This window comes from Myotis yumanensis, unplaced genomic scaffold (assembly GCF_028538775.1).
Source record: "Myotis yumanensis isolate MYYU_CA2020_CCGP unplaced genomic scaffold, mMyoYum1.0.hap1 SCAF_8, whole genome shotgun sequence".
Lineage (NCBI taxonomy): Eukaryota > Metazoa > Chordata > Mammalia > Chiroptera > Vespertilionidae > Myotis > Myotis yumanensis.
This window is the reverse complement of record NW_027223759.1, coordinates 81,547,552-81,565,243: the sequence shown is the minus strand read 5'-3', so window position 1 is coordinate 81,565,243 and position 17,692 is coordinate 81,547,552.

Here is a 17,692-nt window from a genome sequence, read left to right as displayed (position 1 = left end):
TGCTGCATTCATCTATATAGTCAACAAATATTTATTGAATGTCTGGTGTATTCTGGACATTTTACAAGGCACTAAAGAAATATTTCATAAATAAAAAGCTTCTGCACAGCAAAAGAAACCATCAACAAAACAACAAGAAAACCCATCTCGTGGGAAAACATATTTGCCAACGTCATATCTGATAAGGGCTTAATCTCCAAAATTTATAGGGAACTCATACAACTTAACAAAAAGAAGATAAACAATCCAATCAAAAAATGGGCAAAGGATCTAAATAGACACCTTTCAAAAGAGGACATTCAGAAAGCCAAGAGACATATGAAAACATGCTCAAAGTCACTAATTATCCGAGAGATGCAAATCAAAACAACAATGAGGTACCATCTCACACCTGTCAGAATGGCCATCATCAACAAATCAACAAAGGACAAGTGCTGGAGAGGATGTGGAGAAAAAGGAACACTTGTGCACTGCTGGTGGGAATGCAGACTGGTGCAGCCACTATGGAAGGCAGTATGGAGGTTCCTCAGAGAATTGGAAATGGAACTCCCATTTGACCCTGTGATCCCACTTCTAGGAATATATCCCAAGAAACCAGAAACACCAATCAGAAAGGATATATGCACCCAGATGTTCATAGCAGCACAATTCACCATAGCTAAGATCTGGAAACAGCCTAAGTGCCCATCAGTAGATGAATGGATTAGAAAACTGTGGTACATCTACACGATGGAATACTATGATGCTGTTAAAAAGAAGGAACTCCTACCATTTGCAACATCATGGATGGAACTGGAGAGCATTATGCTAAGTGAAACAAGCCAGTCAATGAAGGAAAAATACCACATGATCTCACTCATTCATGGATAATAAAGACCATTACAAACTTTTGAACAATAATAGATACAGAGGCAGAGCTGCCTCAAACTGATTGTCAAACTGCAGTGGGAAGGCCAGAGAGAGTTGGGGGGCAGGAGGGAGGGGAGTAAGAGATCAACCGAAGGACTTGTATGCATGCATATAAGCATAACTAATGGACATAAGACACTGGGGGGTAAGGGAGGGTAGGGGTTTGTCAAGGGTGGGGGGGAAAAAAGGACACTTATGTAATACCCTTTGTAATACTTTAAGCGAAAAAAAAAAAATAAAAATTAAAAAAAAAAAAGAAATATTTCATAGCTTCATGGTATGTATAATATACCAAGTAAGAAAGATAATATGCAAACACACTGATATTTTGTTACAAGTCTTAAATTAAAGCTAGACTATAGCATGACAAGTATTATATGGGACTTGACCTTAGAACAATGGTAGTCTGCAAGCACATTACTATGTAAGCAATCTCAGAGGTAAGAAAACAAAAACAAAAACAAATTAAAATGCTTGAATCACATGGTTCATTAAAAGTCTACTTAAAGCACACAGGAATAAGCGGTGGGAAAGAAATGGGGCACCTTAATATACTCAAGATAGAGTGCAGAGGGCTGGAAGGACCACACTATCTGTGCTACCTTAATTCTTTGTATATACTATTCCTATGTCCTGTCTGTCCCTCAGCCACATCACCCTTCCAGCTGGTGATATTTTTAGGAGTACCAGAATTGAGGTTGAAACAAAGGAATTCACTGACAGAGTATCTTCTGTAGAAGAAGCCAGTGACACTCTTGTCCTGTCAGGGAGACACAGGGACAAGTATGCTTGGCCACATCAACTGTAACTTTTCAATCAACTTAATCGAACAGCATGGATTTCCTTTTGTGCTTGAGCAGAAAGCATATGGGACCAAAATGGGTATGACCAGTAGGTAGCCAAAATAAGGCCTCATGAATATGGAGCACTTCATATGTCTTTATATTTAGAGTATTCTTAATGAATACCTCTTACATATGTAGTATCTACTATGCATCATGATATTTAGAATATAATAAATATTTATTATCCAGGTGCCTCATGAATTTAGGTATTTTCAATCCTTCTATCTCTTCCTATCTATGTGCACTCTTCATAACCCTCTCCTCACTACTACACTTGGCTTCTCCAGAAATAAATACGAGGTAGGGAAAAGAAAAAAAAAAGAGGTTAGAAATGATATGATTAGCAGAGATGTAATATGGTATTGGTATATTTAGGAAACCAAGTTGCTCAAATGTTTTCTCTCATGAGATGCTTTTGAGTGTTCTTCAAAGACCCCTCTATGTTACTAGGTACTGCATACCTGTAGTTGTTTACCTGACTGACAGTAATAGCCCTTAGGCCATAGGCTCAGGGGACTTTTTTTTGGAGGATGCCCCCACACAATCCTTTCAGTAGCAGCCTCTCCCAAGATGGGATCCTTTATAGGGTCAATGCTTAAACTATGAGGAACAACAAGTTCACTCATTTCTTGGCAGAACAGTTTGGCCCATTTCTTCTATTCTGCAATATTTTCAGAATGATGTAAATACAAGTTGCTATATTCCTATATTGAAGCCCAAATTCAATAAGCTAGAAGCAAACCAGTTCAAGCCTACCTTCCCAGGAAACATAACATACTGCACTCTCCAAAGAATTTCTCACTGTTGGAATCTAGCCAGGAGAAGAATGAAATAAGGGTTCCAAATCTTGCTTAACAATCTCTTGGCCTCCCCTTCACTGATGGTCTGGCCTTTGCTAACACTCCTAACTGAAGAAAAAAACGTTGAATTTAATATATACATATTTAACATCACACACTATCACTATTTTTTCTCACTGTTTCTTTTACCACTGGTTAATCCACCACAAACTGATGAATCCATCACTTACATAATTGATAGATATTTTTCCAGGTTGCCAGTTAAAACAAACAAAAAAAAAGTATATCTTAATGAAAAAATATCACGTTTATTTTCTCTAAATATTCTGTTTCTGTTTAGCTAAAGTATATTGCATTGCCATCCATTTGTTTCCAGATCATTTTAATATAATAAAAATCTATAAAACTACCCACATTTCCCACTCCCATAAAGATAAATCAAGAAGCTCAATTGTGATGCTAAGAACTTAATTTTTTTAATTTTAATTTTTCATGGTAAAGTCTCCTTGGGATACTATTCAGGCTAAGTTCCCAATGATGAGGAGGTTTGTGCCTCCATTGAGACAAAACCAGGAAGTAATCTGATAATGTAATTTTACCCAATTATGGTCTAAGAGTTAACATGACCCATTAAACTAAAAAAAAAAAAAAAAAAATGACAAAAACTCTACTTATGGTTCCTAGCTCATGATTTTTCAAGTATTTTTTAAAAATTCTGTGCTAAACAGGTGAGTTTTATGAGCAGGACATTGGGCAAGTGACTGTGCCTTAGGAAAAGCCTATGAATTGAAAACTTTCTTGTCAGTCTTTCTCAGCCTTCTTGCTGATAGCGTATATAGAGCAATTCATCAAGCTGCAAAAGGTTGATCTGATTTAGTCACAGCCGGCTGGGGGAAATTCAACTGAAAACGGCCAGTTTACAGGTGCTGTAAAGACCACAGTAGCTCACTTCCCTGGGGGGGCAACAGATGAGAAAAAGCAATGAAGTGACAAACAGTAAAAGGAACAAAGGATTGGCTCAGCCGCAGCCTCACCAAGGCTGGGTAGCATGTCTTCAGTCCCCGCTGGGCGAAGGCACAGAGATTAGCAGGAATAATCTGCTTTTGCCTAGGTGAGCGCATTCAGGCCCTTTCCCCTGATGCCTTCTTCACTTTTCTGATTGTAAAATCATTCAGATCATCCTGGCTAAGCTAGAATCAAAAGTTATACTCTGAGGCCCCTCCTCATCTCTAAAGATATAATAATAGTAGATAAGAGACAAATTTAAAAATGTGTACCATGCTGTAAAGGCAAATAAATAAATGTCTCTGAAAATCAGAGAGCAAAGCGCGGTCAGAGCTGCAACCATGGACACGCCAGGCTCCTGACGCGGGAGCCGCCCGCCCGGCACTGGACTCCTGCAGCGAGATAAGGAATAAACAGTCCCCAGGAAAGGAGAGGAAACGGAGTCCGGATCGCTGTGTTCGAACCAGGGCATGAAAAAGGACCTTTGCTTATAAAAGTGAAAAAGCTGAGAAATGGTTCTGCCAACCACTGCCTGGCAACGTGGTTCCCACGCATGTGCTTTCTTGGGAAGCAGCAGGACACACCCCTGCCAGCTCAGGCCTTGGAACAGTGAGGTCTGCAGACACCAGGGAGGAGGGACTGAGCCACATACTGCAGGCCCGGCTCTCAGCGGCAGTCCTGGGAAGCTGTGTGGAAGCAATTGCAAAACCGCTGGAGATGAGAGAGCGACCTTCCCCTAAACACTGGCTGAACAAAACTCGAAATATATAAAGTACGCTAGAACTACAGAACTTACCAGTAAAATAAAGCCTTGCAGATAAATTTCCTCCAGATGAAAAGAAAATGACATCGGAATCAGACAAAAAGCTTTAACGTGATTATATTTAGAGTCCTCTGAATGACTAGGGTATAAATAATATTCATTGAAATAATGAAATTCAAATGCATGAAGATGAAGGCTGAACATGTGTATATTCTACAACTCAGCATTGCCTTTGCTATATTTATGTTAGAGACATTGAAGTAAATTTAGTAAAATATTAAAGTTATTGTCATTATGATAAGACTTCTTACATGCAACTTTGCATAACAATGAGTTTTATTGTTAAAAAGCCTTGACATTTTTGTGGTGATTTCACATATTTTTTTGAATGTACGGACACTAAGTATGTGGTGTGACAGATATTATCTCCATTTGATTGATGACACACTGAGGCAGAGAGCTTTAATGAATAGTCACATAGTTACTGACAGAGTATTACTCAAACTTAGGTCTTCTGACACAGCAGCCCATTAATGTAGCCCCAAAGACAATTCACTTAATTTCCTTTCAACCTCAATTTCCTCACTTGTAATTTATTGTGATGTTGGGAAAAAAAAAAATGCTGTATGTAAAGCACCAAAAGGGTCTTCTTTTGTTTCTTTCAGCAACTTCTTGCTTGTCTTCGTGTTTATTTGACTTCTGTTTCTAAATAGGTTAAAAATCTGTGTAGCTGGAACCAAGTTTAAGGTATATATATTTTACCCACTCTACCTGTCATTACAAAGTATATGTTTCCACATCCTAATAATTTGGTTCCTCACAGCCAACATGTAAAATAGACAAGGAAGGTATCCGCATTCATTTTAACATGTTTTTTTTTTCAGATAAGCGATCTCAGGCTCAGGATTACATGATTCACCCAAGCTCACATAACTAAGGGAATTGAACTGTAATTTTAAATTGGTTTTCTGATTCCAAATCCAGAATTTTCCTGTACATCTGGGGCTTTCAATTATCTACCTACATCCTGATTTTTATTTATTAATTGTTGCTCTCAGCATGTCTTAAGCCAAATCATTGGTGAAGCCCAGTGTGTTAAACGACAGTGACTCTGCTGTTGGTGAGGACACAGCGGTGTGTGGTAAAGGCAAGGCCCCGACCCCAAAGTATCTGATGGAGTAGGTCTAGTGTAGGGCCCAAGTTCTTGTATTTTTTTAAATATATATTTTTATAGATTTCAGAGAGGAAGGGAGAGGAAGAGAGAGATAGAATCACCAACGATGAGAATCATTGATTGACTGCCTCCGGCACGCCCCCTACTGGGTATCGAGCCCCCTGACCAGGAATGGAATCGTGACCTCCTGATTCATAAGTTGATGCTGAACCACTGAGCTACGCCTGCCAGGCCAAGTTGTTGTATTTTCACAAGTTCCCAGGTGAGGCTGATGCTGTTGGACTGGAATCAGACTTAGAGAATCACTGTCCCAGTTTCTTGCTGCTCATGTGTGGTCTGCTGAACAGCAGCATCCGCCTCCCTTGGAAAGTTGTTAGAGATGCAGAGTTTCAGAACTTACCCAGGTCTGTTGAATTATAATTTGCATTTTACTAAGATTTGTATGCACATAAATGAGAAGCTCTGGTTTGATACACCAGGTGTCAGTCCTAGGTGCACATTAGCATGACCTGGGGAAATATAAAAACATACATGCTTGGGTCTCTCCTGAGAGATTTGAATTTACTTGATCTAGAGTATAAGCAGGCATAAGTATTTAAAAAATAAATGCTTCCCAGGTGACTCGAGGGTGCAGACAGGGTTGTGAGCCACTGGCCCGGAATCCATCATTTCCCACACTTGCCTTAGCTCAAGAAACATCTGACAACCTGATTATAAAACAAGTTCTCAGGCACCTTTATAAAAATGCTCAGGACATCAAGGAGGGGCCAGGCATATGCAGTATAATTTTAACAAGATTTTTAAGCAGTCTTATTGCTAGATAAGTTTGAGAATTCTACTCCAGAATTCTACACCTACTCCTAAAATAAACAAACTGCATTTTGGTAACATTCTTAACTACAGTAGCATATTTACAGTGCCTCAATCAACACTTTAAATTTCATCAAATAATTTAAAGGCTTATACTTTATAAAAAATTTGTTGAGTTCTTCAGAGATCAGTTTTATTTTAATGGGATGAAGCAATTCAGTTTGAAGGATGGGACATTTTGACTCTAGCCCTGGCTGTGTCCACATATCAGTGCTGACTTTATTTATCATCCTTAGATGTCAGCTTCTTCTTTATATATAGAAAAGGGCACAGTGAATGACCATGTCTCTAAAAAGTGTCATCATTTAGGTAATGGTGATGAAGTGTGTAACAGCTATCAGAAGGTTAACTGCCAACATAATGGTACCTGGAGTTGAGGCACGGACTCTTCCTTGTGGATTCTTGTCCTACAAAGTTTGAAGAATAAATTTGCAGACTAATAGATTGTAAATAAAAATGTGGAAGTTGATTGGAAGCATACACAAAATCCCCGGAGAGAGGGGTCCCCAAATGGGAAAAGCCTTCTCTCTCTCTCTCTCTCTCTCTCTCTCTCTCTCTCTCTCTCTCTTTCTCTCTCTCTCTCTAAAATGGAAAAAATCTAAATCTTGTTCTGAGTCACTTTGTCTCCGGTTTATATATGCTGGTAGCTCTTTGTCTGAACCTGACCCTTTCTAATTAGACCCTTCCTTAATTTATGACCCCTTTGCTTTCTTAATTAGTCATTCTTCTGCAGAGTATCAGTTTCAAAGGTCAAAGCCCACATGGTACCCCCCTTTCTCTTCCCCTCATCTTTCCACATTCCTATATCCTCTGTGACTGTATGCCTTCCTCCCCACTTATTTTACAACATTCTTGTATCCTCTGTGACTGTATGCCTTCCTCCCCACTTATCTTACAACATTTCTCTATCCTCTGTGAAGCATTCTGGTGGCTCCAAGCCCCCACCTATGCATTCCTCTCCCATGGACCTTCCTTATCCCCTAAAACTGCCTGCCCTGTCTCTAAAATTCTTTTCAATAACATTTTATTTTAATATCTGGTGCCTTTTGACCTATATTTCAAAATGTCTTTATTGATGTAGTCGACTCTCAATTCCTCCTTAAGACCTCCAGTAACATCAGTTTCAAGCAAAGCTGAGCAATAAGGGAGAACAATGTCTTGACCAATTCAAAACAGTGTCTCAAAATGAGAAAACTGGGATCCAGTCTTAAGTGGGTTTATAGCCTGGGCTGGGTGATTTTAAGGTAAGTTTCACAAAGTGGGGACCTGGTTGAGATGAGGCAGAGAGAGTATATGACCTAAACATTTTGGATTGATGAGCACAGTAAAGTGAAGTGAGGGTTTTGAAGGTAAGTCTTAATGGGACAATTATTTATTTTAAAAAGTAAGCTCTTTAGTTGGTTTGTATAACCATATATTCCCAGGAACAAGCAACTATATATTTTTTTTTTTTGCAGTGTCCAGTATTATGTAGAACAAATGCAGGAAAATACTTTTCCTACTAGAATAGTTTAACACAAGAACACAAAGGATTTTTGTTTAGGTTCTCAGCATTGAACTAAAACACATTTATAGAGTTTTTCCGGTTAAAATAATCATTTGGGTAGCCTAAAGGGTTTTGTGTGGAGAATCCTGGCTTCTTTCCCCTTAGAGTGTGGCCAGCTTCTCTCTTTTCTGAGATCTGGATTCTCTAGCTAGATATCCCCCAATTAGGGATCTTTTGTATCTACACACCAGGGGGACACTCACCAGGCTCATCCCCTAAGGCTTTCAGGATCACAGTTACTCCAGGTCATTGACAAATACACTGTTAAGTCCCAGAACTCTTTGCCCCTTCAGCCTGGGTGGCAGTCAGTTCCCATCTAACAGGAGGCTAATCCCTGCAGGTGCTCCCTCCCTCAGGCATCCAGGGGTCTGAGGTCCAGGATTCTTTATTCATGGTCCTTTTACAGAGTGCAGAGACCACCCACTGCGAAGCTGCCTGGTGTAGCATGAACTTTTGTTCTGAGAAATAAGAATCCAGAAATATTTCAAATAAAGGTGATTGCTGGGTTAGAAAATGGAAACTGAGCATGTCAGCAAGCACTCAAGCTGAGAAAAATAGTTCAAATAGCAGGGGCAGGAAAGAGCAGTAACTAACCATCTGCAAGGGGAGGGGGTAAGGAAAGTACCACATATTAAACAAAGGCTGTGATTCCACAAATATGGTGAGTCATGCATCACTTGACAACAGGGGACTTTCTGAGGAATGTGTCCTAGGTACTTCATCTTTATATGAACATCATAGAGTGCACTGACACAAGCAGGTGGTATAGCCTGCTACACACCTAGGCTGTGGTCTAGAGCAGTGATGGCGAACCTATGGCGAACTCATTTTGGGTGACACCCATCGACAGAGACAAAAAATTGCATAATTCAAATATTTGTCTCTCGCAACGGCCAGAGTTGGGCATCACTCAAGTAATATTATTACTCACGTTACTCATGATCAATAATGCAATTCTAAAACCGGATGTAAACATGTACATCAGTGTTGCATAGCAAAGATACGTAGTGAAAACATCCAAGATACATTGTTCCAATATTGACATTAATATAAAAAGGTTAAGAATTGCACTGTAAAGAGATTAATCTTTACTCATGACATTTTATTTTTACTCTAGTGACAAAATGCCCAATTCTGGAAACGGCCTCGTTATTGTCAACATGTGCCTTGGGTAAGCTTCCCGCGCGTTTGGGTGCATTCGGCAAACGGACACACTTGATCGCCATGTTCGTTAGGAGACAGGAGAGGGAGAGTTAGAAGAAAAAGATATACAGTGCAACAGTGCTAGACGAGACATTCTGCGTGTCGGATAATTGATTACAGCACCATATATTTGTTGGTTATACATATTATCTTTGAATTGTTTTGCACCAGGAGTCAGTGCAACAACACTGCAAAAAGTTAATAGGTAAGAAACCTATCAACCTTTTATTAAAAAAACACCGTGATTTATGTTTATTTATTTTTGCAGCCTTGTGATGGAGAATCAAAAAAATAAAAAAGCAAGATTGAATGATAAAGGAAGTGGAAGTAGCAATGGCCGACCCTTTCAAGACATATGGACCAAGATGTATGGGATTGTCAACAGAAACAACAGATCATTGTGCATACTGTGTAATGAAACGGTAGTAAGCAGAATGTGGAATGTAAAGAGACATTCTGAAACTAATCATTGTCAGCTCTTGAAAAAAAGTATTGATGAAAGGAAGGAATACATTTCTAGGCAGCTACACCTTTAGAAAAGTCAATCAAATTACATCATTCAATTTGTAAGATGCTCTACAAATTTAACATCAGCAAGTTACTGTATTGCTCACTCCATAGCTCAGCATGGAAAAGCCCTCAGTGATGGAGAATTTATTAAGGAAACATTTCTAAGATGTGCACCACCTCTATTTCACGTTATGAAAAATAAAGATGATATTATTAAAAGAATTTCTGAGTGACCACTCAGTAGAAATACTATCAAAGACAGAATAATAGATCTTAACAGAAATGTACAACATCAATTAAAAAAAGACTTAAATAGTTGTAAATATTTTTCGATTTCTCTTGATGAAACTACTGATGTCACATCAAATGCTCGGTTGGCCATTATTGCTAGATATTCTGATGGTCTCACAATGAGAGAAGAGTTGATAAAGTTAGAATCAGTGCCAATAAGTACATCAGAAAACGAAATATGTAAGGTTGTTATAAAAACATGCAGTGACCTAAACATTGATATCTCTAAAATTGTGTCAGTCATGGCAGATGGGGCACCAAAGATGGTGGGAAAAAATGTGGGATTCCTGAAATTGTTTATGGAAGCTATTAGACATCCACTTGTACCTTTTCATTGCATTATCCATCAGGAGGTGTTGTGTGCCAAATCGGGATTCTCAGAATTGAATGATTTAATGTCAGTTGTAACAAAAATTGTGAATTTTATAGCTGCTTCACCCCTTCACAACCGAGAATTTTCTGCACTTTTACAGGAAGTTGATTCAACCTACAGTGGACTGCTGATGTTCAATAATGTGAGATGGCTGAGTCGAGGTAAAGTACTTGAGCGATTTGTGGAGTGCTTTGAAGAAATGACGGTATTTTTTCAGAATAAGGATCTGGCAAACTTTCCTCAGATCAATGATCAAAAGTGGGTCAGCAATTTGATGTTTTTTACAGATCTCTCTGTTGATATGAATGAACTGAACTTAAAATTACAAGGTTTTGGCAAAAATGTTGACGTTATGTTTGGATACATCAAATCTTATGAAAGTAAACTTAAAATTTTCAAGCGAGATATTGAAACTAAAACTTACAAGTATTTTCCTCTGATAAAAAAGTATTTCGAGAAGGCCACTACAACGAGTGTAATGGAGTCCATACTAATGTACCAGAATATAGTAAACTCGTTATTTGAACAGTTCAGCAAAAGATTCAACCAATTTAGAAGCCTAGAACAGACCATCAAAATAATTAAGTATCCGGATGTAGTTGTTTACAGTACTTTGGAATTAAAGGATTTCCAATGGATGCAACTGGACGATTTAGAGATGCAACTTGCAGATTTTCAAGGTAGCATTTGGACTCATGTGTTTGTCGACTTAAGGCTGAAACTTGAAAATCAGGAACAAAATCGTTTGAATAATGAAGAGTGCAACTAGGAACAAGAAATTTTGAGTGCTTGGAACAGATTACCTGACACTTAGCGACATAAAAGATCTAGCGATAGCTTTGCTAACAATTTTTTCATCAACATATTTTTGTGACACTTTGTTCTCAGCATTAAATAATATTAAAACAAACAAAAGAAGTCAGCTAACAGATAAAGTTAGTGGTGCTTGCTTGGCCTTGAAGTGCACCAAGTATAAACCTGCAATCAAAGAATTAGCAGACAAACTTCAGCACCAAAAAAAGTCACTAATTTCTAGTTTTCGAACCATCTGATTATTATTGTTTTTATTATTATTTTTCCCTAAATGTACATTGTTTTTCTGTTTTTGTTCATTTTATACATATTTTTGGTCGATTTTTCTTTGTTAAATGGCATTTAAATATATAAAATAAATATCAAAAATATAAATCTTTTTTTTTTTTACTATGGTTGTAAATATAAAAAAAATTATGAATATTTCTATATGTTACACGGCACCAGAGTTAAGTTAGGGTTTTTCAAAATTTTGACACGCCGAGCTCAAAAGGTTCGACATCACTGGTCTAGGGGAACTCTCTACCTTCTGCTCAATTTTGCTGTGAACCTAAAACTGCTCTGATAAATAAAATCTAATTTTTAAAACATTTGTATTGATCTCATAGAGGAAGGGGGAGGGATTAGAGATAGAAACATCACTGATGAGAGTGAATCATTGATTGTCTGCCTCCTGTACGCTCCACACAGGGGATTGAGCTGGCAATGGGGTATATGCCCTGACCGGGAACTGAACCGTGACCTCCTAGTTCATAAGTCAACGCTCAACCACTGAGCCACACCAGCTAGGCCATAAAGTCTACTTTTAAAAAGCTAGCTATAATATGTCCAGCTCTAAAATTTTATTATTCTAAATGATTTTTTAAAATTTTCTATATGTACTACTATAATTTTATTTGTTTATTCATTCATTTTTTAATTTAATCCTCACTTGAGGATATTTATCCATTGATTTTTGGGGCTAGTGGAAGAGAGAGAGAGCAACAGAAACACCAATGGCAGAGAGAGATAGGGATTGGTTTCCTCCTGTATACCTCTGATCAGCCCTCATGACCAACCCCAGGAGCCTATAACCCAGGTATGTGTCCTTGACCAAAATAAAACCCAGGACCCTTCACTTCCCAAACTGACCCTCTATCCACTGAACAAAACTGGCTAGGGCATTATTCTCAATGTATTTAAAGAAGAAACAATTCCTGGTCACTGATCTTGAAAACCAGTTTTAAAGTTTGATTTGAGTCTCCCAACACAGTTAAACATTTTTAAGGCAATATGAATGTGCATTCTTTAAAAGTAATAAAATTCTGTTATCATTTTAAAAGGCACTTTTACATAAATCACCTAACATTTACATAAATCACCACAAACATTTACATAAATCATCACAAAAATATTTATACTCAAGTAGCATCTACATAATAGCAAATTTTAAAAATGCTCAATAGTACAGCCCTGCTTTCAACACTAACATGTCATCTAGTCTGAGCAGCCAGTGGCACAGGTATCCTGAGCGTAGAGAGCGGCTATAGGGTCAAGCCTCAGGCTGACCTGTGGCAGGGCCACAAACAAGTCCCAGCCTGGAGGGCAGAGCTCTCCTACCACAATTAAGCCTGACCTTGTAGCCCTCCCTAATTCCTTCCTAAGTAGCTAATGTGCTGTGGGAGGTGCAGCAAGTGTTGTCAAAATAAGAACATTTGTATACAAGTTAATCTACTCTTATTTTAATCAGACTATAAAATAAAGCATTGGCTTGCAGGCTGGGTGTTTTGTGTCCTCATCCAGGCATGGGAGATGCACAGAGCCCCAGCTGTATTCTCTTGTCTGTCTTTTCTTCAATCCTTCACTACCCTTCCTCAGGTTCGCCCTTGGCCATGCTGGTGAGGCACACCTGAGGTCTGCAAGTTGTTTTTCTTTCTGATAACCACCAGGGATGAACCCAATCTTTACTCAATAACTCCACTCCTACCCATCACTCCCCACCTCCCAACCCCAGGCTGACTGCTACAGCTGTTTGGGTGAAGCAGCATCAGGGAGGCCCCATGCAGAAGCTAAGTCCCAGTGGGTGGCTTGTGCTGGGCTCTCTTCTCTGACCTCAGGAGTAGAGCATGAGACCGAGGGGGAAGAATGCTGGGGGCTTCTGCTGGGAGGGAAAAAGAAGGAGACACCCATTTATTGAGCTCTTACTCTATGCCAGGCCCAATGCCAAGCCCTCAACATGTACCATCTCTTTGTATCTTACAAGCATCCACTAAGCTGGGTGAGCACCATGATCTTCATTTTGCAGGGGAATTGGGTTCTTGCCTAAGGTCCCCCCCAAAAGTACCAGCCCCTGAAACCTGAGCTTGGAGTCTTCATTTGAGTGCCCTTTGATTAGGGTCACTGTGAAGGGTTAATTTTATGTCTCAACTTGACAGCCCTAAGGGTTGCCCAGGTAGCTGGTAAAACAATACTGGGTGTGAATGGATGGGGCTAGCTTTTGATTCAGTAGATGAGTAAGGAGATCTTACAGTGCTGGTGGGCTTCCTCCAAATTCTGGGGGAACAACAGGAATAGAAAGAGGAAAGATGAATGAATTGTCTCTTCTTTGGCTGAGATGTCCATCTTTGCATACAAACAAACACACACACACACACACACACATCTTGAATTTCAGAGAGGAAGATACAGGGATAATAGAAACATCAGTGATGAGAGAGAATCACTGATCAGATGCCTCTTGCGACACTGCACGTGCCTTGACAGAGAATAGGTCTGTGACTTCCTGGTTCATGGTTGAAGCTCAACCACTGAGCCTTGCCAGCCAGGTGTGAGATGGCTATATATACACCTGCCCATGTACATTGGAGTTCCTGGTTCTCAGGCTTCAAACTCCTGGATTTCCACCAGCTGCCCTTTATTCTTTGGCCTCTGACTGGGAGTTATAACATGGGCTCCCTGGCTCTCAGACCTCCAGATTTAGACTGAGTTATACCATTGGCTTTACTGTTCTCCAGTTTGCAAAGCACGGGTTATAGGGCTCAATGTATGAGCCTATTTCTATAAATGTCTTACATACGTCCGTGTAGCCCCTATTGGTTAGTCCGGAGAACACCGCCTAATAGAGGGACCTAGCACAGACAGTGCCTCACCCATTTCATTTACCCAGTTCTTCTGTTACCCACCTGACAGGCTGACTTCAAAACATGATACACTAGGCTTCCTCCAAAGAGAGAGTTGAGAGGTTATGAGAATAATGCCAATTCCCCATAAAAATGATCTTTCTCTCCCCCTCACCAGGCTTATATTTTAATGTGGTATAAAAATACTAAGGAAAAGTCTTATGTCCCCTAATAACTTTAGTATTTTGGTCAAAGGAATTTAGATGATTTTCCTGGGTGCAATCAGGTTAATTCCTCAACACCAGGCTGACAGGCATGGGCTACGAGGCCCAGCAGCTCCATTCCTCCACTGTGTGGACAAGCCCTTCTGGAACTGAGGGCCCTGCCCTATGCCCTGAACCCATCCTGCGGACTGCTCACATACAGGTTCAGAGCCGGCAGCAAGTCCCCTTCACTTCAGGGGTTAGCAGACCATGTAGCAAGTCGCATTGTATCCACCCACTGAGCAGCCACAAGGAGGTCAGAGATGCCCAGAGAGAAGGAAAATCTTGGAGGGAGTGATAAAATGGTGCTGAGCCCTGCAGCCGAACCACATCCCAGCAGCTCCAGTGTCTGATCCTGAGCCCTCCGCACCTTTTTTCATCAGTAACTGAGGTGTAAAGTGGGGAGAAAGGTTAAGACATGACAGAGGAACAGATGGTGGCCTTTGAAACTGTCTTTATTTCTGAACATTCCTTTACAACCATCCACCCCAGGATTAACTCCCACAGATGCACCTTGAGCCCACATCCCCACCCCTCCTCAAGCAAATTGGATTCATGTTTCTGATTGTAGGACACTTTGCCTTGGAGGTCCCTCACACTCCCCAACCTTTGCCCCTGCAATCCTGTACCCGGGCTGGGTCCCTCCCTTTCCCCATTCACACTGAGCATGACCCTGAAACGTGAGTGGCCCCTGCATACTGCACCCCGGTCCGAGGTTTCAGCTTCCAGGGGCTTAGAAGGAAGCCCTTGTTAGGTGCACCTGGTGAGCAGGGTCACATCACGGGCTCCATGTCATGAAAATGCCACGTGATAAAACTCTATATCTCTACAGTGCTTGGTGCCAAGATGGATGGTCCTGGATCGTCTTAACTCCCTCAGTATTCCCATGAGCTCAGCCTGGATCAGGGCAACTCTCTCCTGGTCCAGTCTCTTGGGTCCTATAACACTCCAGGGGGACGGGGTACAGCTCGAGCTCTAAACTGCGCAGCCCGGTTGTGTGGCGCAGCAGCTTCTCCACGGTGGCCACGGAGAAGTTGTTCTTAGAGATGGTGAAGAACCTGAGCTGGGGCAGCGGCTCAGGGCAGGCAGGATGGCCTCGACTTGGGATCCCCCATCCCACATTTATCCAGACCCAGGTCCTGGAGGGTGGGTGCCACTGCCTCCAGCAGAGCTCAGAGGGGCTCGGGACTGAAATCCGTAAGGCTGAGGCCAAATAGATCCAGGCTCTTCAGCTGCCTGAGGTTCGGGCACTGTAACAGGTGTGTCAGGTCTGAATGCGTCAGCTGCTGGCTATATATTATGGAGAGTTTGTCCAAGGGAGTCTGCAGGCACCTGGGGAGACACAGAGCGGTTAGTGCTTGGGGACGGGGGTAGCCGGTAGAAGGGGTCCTGCAGGTGGCAGAAGATGGATTTGCCCAAGCCCAGGGCTGTCTTCACAATCTGATGAAGGCCAGCAGCCAGGACACCCAGTCTCCTTTTAGGCTGGGACAAGTTCACGACATCGCCAGAGCTTCCTGTCCTCAGCTGCCAAGCAGCACACTGCACTCTGGAGGGCGACTGGACAGAAGGAAAACCCCGGGGAACCTGCTCAGAGAACCCGACACAGTGTCTAGGTAAAGGGTAGGCATCCCTGAACCTTAAGTTTGGGAGATAAAACCAAGAATGCTGTCAACTCAGGCTTCCTTCTGTCCACTGCTTGGACTCCAGGCACCAGATATCTGGCCAACATGAGGTTGGTTCATGTAATACGTAAACAACAAACATGGCACTAACAGGTTTGACTCATTGGATAGAGCATTGGCCTATGCATTGATGTGGCTCAGGTTTGATTACCACTCAAGCACATGCATCTCATTTGCAGGCTCAATCCCTGAGCAGGAGGCAACCAATCAATGTGTCACTCTCACATAGATGTCTCTCTCTCTCTCTTCCCCTCCCTTCCACTCTCTAAAAATCAATGGGAAAAATATCCTCAGGTGAGGATTTAAAAAAGAGAGAGAGGGAGAGAACCAAGATGGCGGCGTAGGGAGCGGACCTGTGTGTGCTGCTCTCTCACAGCATCATTGAAACTATCAACTATGAAGTAAACAACCGCCACTCAGAACCATGGGGAAGTTGGCCCAGTGGGAGATCTACAACTGGAAGAAAAGAAAGAAGCGCAGTGAGACTGAGTGGGAGCTACGGAGGCACCAAAACCAGAGGTACGCAGTCACACGCCACGCGGGCTGCAAATGGATTCTCGGTTTTTTACGAACCCTCGAATCCTCTGGGCTTGCTCGGGGCGGGTCTCTGAGGACCCAGATCCCACAGGGAGAGGCGGCCACGGCCTTGCAGTGGTCGGAGAGCAAGGGAAGCTCTGACACGCGGCTGCTGGCCGGCACTGAGGGACAAGAAGTCCTGGTGTCCTGGGGAGGCGAGGGGCACGGAGATGCCGCCATCGCTATTTCCTCCACGCTGGCGACTCCCTGTGACCCCGCCCTACCCTCAGGGCTGTGCCAGAGGCACAAGAGGGAATGACTGTGCTTTTACAAACTCTCAAATCCACTGAGCTGGTTCGGGCGGGTCTCTGAGGCCCCAGGCCCCAAGGCGAGAGACGGCATGGCCTTCCAGCGGTCAGGAAGCGAGGGAGGCTCTGGCGCTCGGCTGCTTGCCGGCACTGGGGGACGCAAAGTCCTGGTGTCCTGGATAGGCAAGGGGCCGCTGAGTCTCCGCCCCGGCATCTCCCTGTGACCCCGCCCTACGCAATTTACATTCCCATCTGGGCTGTGCCAGACTCACAAGTAGAAACACCTTTGCTTCTGCAAACTTTCAAATCCACTGAGCTGGTTCAGGCGGGATCATGAGGCACCAGACCCTACGGGGAGAGGCAGCACGGCCTTGCAGCCATCAGAAAGCGAGGGAGACTCTGTTGCACAGCTGCTCGCCGGCACTGGGGGACACAAAGCCCTGGCAGAGAGGCAAGGGGCCGCGGAGACTCAGCCAGTGCTATTTGCTCCGCCATGGCGACTCCCTGAGACTCAGCCCTAATCAATTTACATCCCCATCCAAGCTGTGCCAGGTGCACAAAAAGACCCACCTGCGCTTTTGCAGCCTATCCCAACAAATTGCAGACTTCAACTGCTCGCAGCCATGGGAGACACACTCAAGAAGCAGACCCAGGAGAACCAGGATGGCGGCATAAGGAAGAGACCTGTGCGTGCTACCTCACACAACAACATCGAAACTACCA